This window comes from Lepisma saccharinum, chromosome 2 (genome assembly GCF_977018435.1).
Source record: "Lepisma saccharinum chromosome 2, izLepSacc3.1, whole genome shotgun sequence".
NCBI lineage: Eukaryota > Metazoa > Arthropoda > Insecta > Zygentoma > Lepismatidae > Lepisma > Lepisma saccharinum.
Window position 1 is genome coordinate 10,553,251 of NC_139230.1, and position 7,690 is coordinate 10,560,940.

The following is a 7,690-nucleotide window of genomic DNA, read 5'->3' on the forward strand; positions in this document are numbered from 1 at the left end:
TGAATTTTATCATGGTCCTAGTTATCCACACTCAAACTTTACCTTTTGTCTGTAAGGATCATTTCATGTCCTGAAAATTATCTTTCAACAGAAACATAGTGAGTAGTGCTAGTTTGAATGCTGAAATATTACTTCGCAAGTTGTGAATGCCAAAATGGACAAAAATGACGCGAAAGTGAGCAAGGCCACACTGATCAGAAGTTTGCACTTGGAACTGTGCAGGCAGTAGAGACGATTGGGTGCCAAAACTGAGAATGGGGAGGAGGGGAGGGGGGCAAGGACAGTTTACTTTATCTTAGTAGGCAAGGCTTAGCATTAAGAGTCTATAGTGCAGGGGTAAAAAGTAGGGGGGAACTGTCCCCTCCTTTAGCCGCCACTGTCTGCAGATAACAGTGACGTCAGATATTTTTGTTTTGTTTAGAGCTTTGATAAACATCATATCTTGGAGGGAGGGAAATCGACAGAAAACATGTTTCAAACACGCCAGTCATTGAATTATTTCTCCACCAAACCTAGTAAATACCTCTGCGAGATATAAAAATCCTGTAAAACCTAAAAAATATATAAAAACCTAAAAGAAAAGGTTTAATTTAGGCACATAATCCTAAAATAGGTTCTAAGAAGCAAAACAGGTTATTTTAGGCACTATAAAACTTTGTCAGTTGTTTCGTTATGAAACGCCGATATAACTTGTTATTTCTTACTTATCTACAAAGGAAAAAATAGGTTAAAAACCTAAAATCCGAGGTCTAATGACATAATGAGATTATACAGTGCCTTTCAAGGTCGAGTCGTCCGCGGAGCGGCGGCCAGCACTCCGGGCAGCGAGAGCTGGTCTGTCGGCCAACTGCATGCAACATCCGCGTAGCTGGAACATGAGCTTGCAACTGGATGTAGCTATGTAATGAAATAATCTCGTGTAATTACACTGACAGTAACAATTACAATGAGCACGTACCTTAGAAGAGGTACGGGAATGTTGTCCTGAATCCACACATTTACGGCATCTTTGTAGAAAGTTTTCACTAACACGTATCTTCTGAAATTGCTTCAATTTCTCTCCTGAAATTTTCTTTCCATTTTTCTAATGTATGACTTCAGGTTTAAGAGCTTGGTAGCTCGCCACCCACAAGTCATGAAAATGTCTGTTCCTTATGAAAGGTGCCGGAGGGATTTTTGAGGAGTATGTTCCAATCGTGCTCCAACGTCGTGTAGTTTTTCCTCAGTAAACACACGCTATTTGTTCACAAGTTTTCGAACAGTTTCTGTGTTAAACAGGAACATCTGGGAATAATGCTGCAAAACGAACGTATTCTAACTTCCCTACAAGAAATCGTAATGACGTAAGAGTTGCCCAAAAAAATAGTTATTTTAAATTGTACGTATAGCGTGCAGAAAAGAACCAGTAATACGTAAACTAAAACAAAACAATCTAAAACACTAGTTAACAGCTTAACAGTTCACAAACACGTGACAACGTGACACACTGAATCACTGACGCGTCCTAAGCCAAGGTCAGCGTACAGCTATGGGTCTAAATGCCGGCAGACGCGCTCCCACAGCTGGACACACTTGCCGCCGCTCCGGGAACGACTCTACCATGAAAGGCACTGTACAAAGAAATAACATCGTTTACAAACCAATAAACAAGGAAGTGGCGTGTCATAACTTTTCACAAGAAGACCATGGATTACACATCACAGTCTGGGCAAATGAAAGGTCCTTCCATCATCCTTAGTGAACATAAGAGTAACACATGTCACATTTACGCATGTCTTTCACGATATATTCCTATGTAGGCCATATTGAGTACACCTTACATAGTGTTCTTTTTTCCTTGGTTATAAACAGTGCTTTAGATTAAAGTCTAAGCTAAGTACATTGTTGTAAAGTACAAATTATTATGAGTTACCATAATATGGACTAGAGATATAAGCATCTATCACTTGGAAGATGTAATAACTTGCCTATGCAATATTAGATCAAGTAGAACACAATCACGAGGCCCAGCTTCTGTATTTTGCTTCTTTGTCCTCAAGTTACAGCACTATAGGTACAACCAACAGGTTCAATCATGTCATTCGGACCGTCTAAATGACATACTAACGTTATCTGTTGAATTCACCATGTAACTACTTGGAAACGGCAAATAGACCATATTGGGTTCAGGTATCTTATATAAGGAAGTTATTATTACAGCAAACAATAGAAACAACATTCCTACTCCATATATGGCCAAGAAAGGGACAACTTTGGGATTTAAAAAATATGATATGAAAGTCGTGAACAAAGAGAGCAAAAATTTCAGGCTTTATTAAATACTTATTTATCCTATTGCATGTGGGAAAGTCAGCAGCAATTTCGAGCTTGTCTGGTAGAAATGTCAGTGTAATACTCAGCTTATATTTGTTATTTACATGGAACTATAAATTCGATCTAAAATTTTCAAGATGAAATTCTAATTTCAGAAGGAAATATCTACATACTACGTGGAAAGATAAATACAATTTTGTACATATCTTGGCTAATGCATTCTTGGAATAGGATATGGTTAATTGGTCTACACTCATTGTACTTGATTACAAGAGCACAGACTGTTGTCGTTAGAAAGTAAGAAATTACTTATTCACATGTGGCATTTTATATATTTAACTCCCATTATATAGTTAAAACGCAAAACATCTAATTTCTTGAAAAACAGCTCAAGCAAATTTCCAGAATATCAACAATATTCCTGTTTAGATGAAAATGTGATTTTCTTGTCGACGTGCTATAATGGATATTGAGTTAAAATTTTGAACATTCTCGATCACATGGTCGTGGTACAAAACGACTACTAGTAATGTAATAATTCTATTTCTACAAAATGTTATTGTTTCCAATCCATGATCCTTCTCAATTTGTCTTTTTTAAATAGTATTTTATTGAGAAATATATATGTATCATGCGCCTTAAAAATATATATATAATTGTTTCCTCTTAGAAAGCAGAGCAATATTTATTAATAGATATATTAAATGATTACTGCGAATAATAAAAATTCAGTTAACATTTATCAAACTAGTCTATCTTTTAAATTTTTTGCCAATCATTCTAATTCACTCAGTTTTACGCTGGTCAAATCTTACATTTTCCTCATAATTCTAGTACGTCATACTTTATCATCTTCTTATTGTCAGGTAGGGAATCATGCTGCTCCTTGTTGGAGAGATCATCATTGAAACCCTTTCCCCATCCCACCTTTGCGAAGCTACCAATTTATCTAAACTACTTAAGTTACCCATCAAGCTTTCACTAACGCACATCGTGACCAGCCTAATTGTTGCCTTGCATCCGAAGAAATATGCACCTCGCTAAAAGGTACTTATCGTTTTGAAGGTGGTCAATCAAAGAGCGAGAAGGTCTACAGATTAATCTAGAGGTGTCAGGGTTATCCGTTTTCCAAGAAGGAAGAAGGGAAAGTGTAATGAGAGCAATGCCAGCAACTGCAGAAAGAGCACAAGACAAATACAGGAACAATTAAATTTCAAGGAATACTGTAACTGTGATGGTCGAAAAATAAGATGTACAGGTTGTTTTTTTTTGCTGATGTACGAATTGAAGATGACCACGAAAAACATTTTTGTGCATGTTTGGCTCCGAAAAAGGCGTTTTTGACAGACAGCCGTGCAGTTGTTACTGGAAAAAAGAAACATTTGAATGAGAAAACGAGGTATGAAGTCCCGAATGATAGAAACAGAAATAATAATAATCTATTAATATCTATAAAGCTGGAAACAAGCTCAATATTTCTTTTAATTTACTACGATGTTCTTCCAACTTTATGTTCACTGCCTTTTGAAAATTCCAAATGTCCAAATGCAACTGGCTAACTACTCGTGGTATGAGAACCAGACGAATGTAACTCCAAAAATGCTGTCTTCGGCTATGTTTAACTTATCTCCTCTGAAGAGCTCTATTTGAAGTCAGAACGACCAATCTCCACTTCTAATCCTTAGCAGTAAAGTGGAATCTCATATCTCTAATTTACTGACTCTTTTTAAGAGCCAGACATATTCCTAAGAATGCATTTATTATGTCCTCTTCTGTAAACTTGATAAATTGGAGTTACGTCCCTCTGGTTCTTACACGAACTTATCTAAGATTGTAGTGTTCGTCACATGGGAATATGTGGAACCTCGTCTATGTGAATATCTTGAAGACAAGGGCGTAGGTAAAACTGAGAACATTGAGGCCATCTTTTGTTACCTTGAATGCCTAACCCTAACCTTTAACTGCGTAGTGGGTCCATACGGACACATCTAATTAGTAACAAGTGATTATGATTTGAATGTGGGAGGCGGGGCTTAGTTGTATTTACTATTTTCTAGTTCATATGGAAGATATTGAAAAATGGAAGCAACGTTACATTTTATTGTAGTAACCGAAGTTGAAAAAAAAAAAAACAAGCCGGCCTTTCTGGTGAAGTGGTTATCAGGCCTGATAAGTAAGTGGCCATGGGTCTTAGTTTCGAATCCTGAATAAGGCATGAAAGTTTTGTCCCATCATCAGTTCAGCATTCATCCTAACGAAAAGAAATATGAAAATAGGTATGGAAAATAAATAACTGAAAATAGGAATAAATTATCCGGACAAATGAGGCTAACCTGTACAACAGAGCAATAGTAAATTTGATCTGTCACAGCCCTCTGTGATGGAGTGGTTAGAATTACATCCCACGAAGCCAAAGTTTCTAAGTTCAAATTCAGCTTAAGGCATAGATGTGCCATTGTGTTTATCCTGTCATATACTTTACTACTTCATAACTCATCATCATTATGATTAAACCAAAAAGGAAGAGAAACAACTTAGAAAAATCAAAAAAGAAAAAAGAATAGTTTCAGTCTTTTCATATTTAACAATGAACATTTTTCTTTTGCAAAGCAAAGCAATGGTAAATTAATTGGGACAAAGATATTTTGTGACATTATTGAAAGGCGTGTAAAAAATTTTCTCGAGCGTCCATTCTAGCACATTCTCGTACACACTTGCCTTCTGCTTAATCATAGATTATGTAGAGAAAATTTCAAAGCCCTGTTTGCAATAAACGAGAAGTGAAAAGTAATAAATGTGGGTTGCAGAAAGTAGAAATTTCTTGCAGATCTGGATTCTCCTGCAGTTAATTTTAGAGAAAGACGCTTCGCTTTGATAAAATTACTGCATCAAATCATTTGCGGCTTACTTCCAAAAACCACATGATTTCAGAGAGACAGAGATAAATGAAGTCTGCGGGAGAAACATACTCGCGCTCAAAGAGCAAATTCTTGCAAAAAAAAAAATTGAATGCACTTTGCAAATTTCTGTTCCGTTATTTCTCAGAAAGCATTTCTGGGCAACTCTGATCCTCTTGACACAAATATCTTATAAAATTGTACCTTTAGTGGCGACTGTGAATCATGTATTCAGATGACTTTCTAGAAACGATAACGCCTCAGAAAACAATGCAAGGACATGCAACCAGATATACAATAGAATTGTCATCGAAAATTGAATTTTGATATAGCAGCACGTGAATTCGCCTTTTTCTTTCTTAGATAAGTGGTGACGCTTAAGGCGGATACAGGCTGAGCTACGCTTCCCATAAAAGTGGCTGACCTCTGCAGACCCAAAGTGGTTTAAACCAGTGGCGTATGCTGGTTCTAATGAGTGGGTAATCTCCGACCCTTGATCATCAAACTAATAAATGTTTCCGTGCATTTTATATCAGGATCCATATGGGATTTAGGAATATTTTGTGGGAATTTCAAATAATAAAACAAGACAGTATTATAAAGCAAAATAAAAAAAAACTGTGAAATATAAAATGAAAGACATGCACTAGTGAAATAGAAACCCTCATTATTAATTTAAGTGCAAAATTCAACTTACTCCAGGACTCAGAATGAAATTCCCTATGAATGATAAAAAAAATCCCTTTCCGAGCTCCAAATTCCCTGCAATGACAGGTTTTAAAAGTTCAAATCAGTGCAGGCCTGAGCCAGAAATTTATTTCGGGGTGGGGTGGAGAGGAGGGTACTCATCCCTTATTACCAGCCGCATCATAAAGTTGAAAAAGTGGGGGTAGAAGTTCTGAAGATAAATCTCAGATAATTACAACGTATTATGCAAGGTGTTTAATCTGCAAATGAAGTAAAATTAATTACCACTATACACTTTTTAAATTAGATATATGAATGATTTCGGGGAGGGGATTTCAGCTCCCCGAGTCCTCCACCTGGCTACGTGCCTGATGTGTTTGTTCCTTATATGTTTTAGTCGTTCATCTTCATCACTATTAATCTAAAAAGGTGGAATAGTAACTTACATAAACTAAAATATATGTAATTTATTTATATATTTTCCTTTAAAAAATATTCGTGTGGCCGCGGTGGCTCAATCGGTGACGCGTCTGACTACCATGCTAAAGGTCCCGGGTTCGATCCCCGGCGGTTCAAATCCGGGAACTTTTCTAACGATGGAAGCGGCCCCGGCGCCCACCCAGCGTCGAATAACATGGGTACCTGGGGGAAACCCTGGGGGGTAAAGGCGGTCAGGGGCGTGATGCTGATCACATCATCTCCACTCACGACCGGATCAAGAAAGTGTGGGGCGTTACCCCCACACCCCCTATACGCCTTCATGGCGTGGTGCTATGCGCAGGGGAGCACTTTACCTTTTTTACCTTTAAAAAATATTCAGTTCCGTGAAGGAAGTACTCTCGCTGCTTTTGAAGATTAGAGAGAAGAAACAATCACTATTTTTGCAAATACAAGAATGGGGGGAGTCAGCTTATAGGTGCATTAATTGCTTAAGTTTTGAATTTTAATTTAGTTTGCTTCATCTTCAATATTTAAGCTTTTTCCTTTTGTAACAGACATCAGCAAGACAGAAGTAAATGTATAGTGAAAATTAGCGTAGAATTGGTTTGCCTATGTTATTCATATTTTCCTGTTCTTCGCACTTTACCTTACAGAAGGCAATTTGTGAACCCAAGATTCCCGTTCCTGAGAAATGTCCCTGCCATAAAAAACACAGTTTCTATGTTTAGCGACGACATAGCCTTCGGGAGAGAATTGTGGAGGAGGGTTGTAGGTCAATGGTCGCCAGCGGAGGGAAAAGCAAACTATAGGGGTTGAGACCGGTGGACTCTCACCAGAAGGAGCTTACCCTGGCCACGGAATCGCCGCACCTGAGAAGCAGAGTTTCCTCCCCCCTCTTTTCTTTCTCTTCTCGCCAAGGGTTGTAAAAGAAGCGGGTGGAATGACGTCAGGGTGAGATTCCCTAACGTCATTCCACGGGCTGGAGAAAGGTTCCCGGACATTCAGCGGCAAACGGATGGAAGCATTCGCGGCGCGCTGGAAGCAAACAAATGTATGCATCGAAATTGGTTTGGAAGAATATTGCGAAGAAATGTATACATATATTTTTTTTAAAAAAAGAAAGAAATACAGCCGGGTCATCTGCGATTACCTAGATGACCCAGAGTATACGCCGCTGGTTTAAACTAGTGTTGCCCACGAGACGAGACTTTGGCCTGTCTCGTCTCGTGGAGTCTCGTGGAAATGCTGTCTCGTCCCGAAAATATTCGTTTGTCTTATGACACATGGTCAATCTCGTCTCGTCTCGAATTTTTAAAAGCCTGTCCCGTCTCGTCCCGTGGGCAACACTAGTT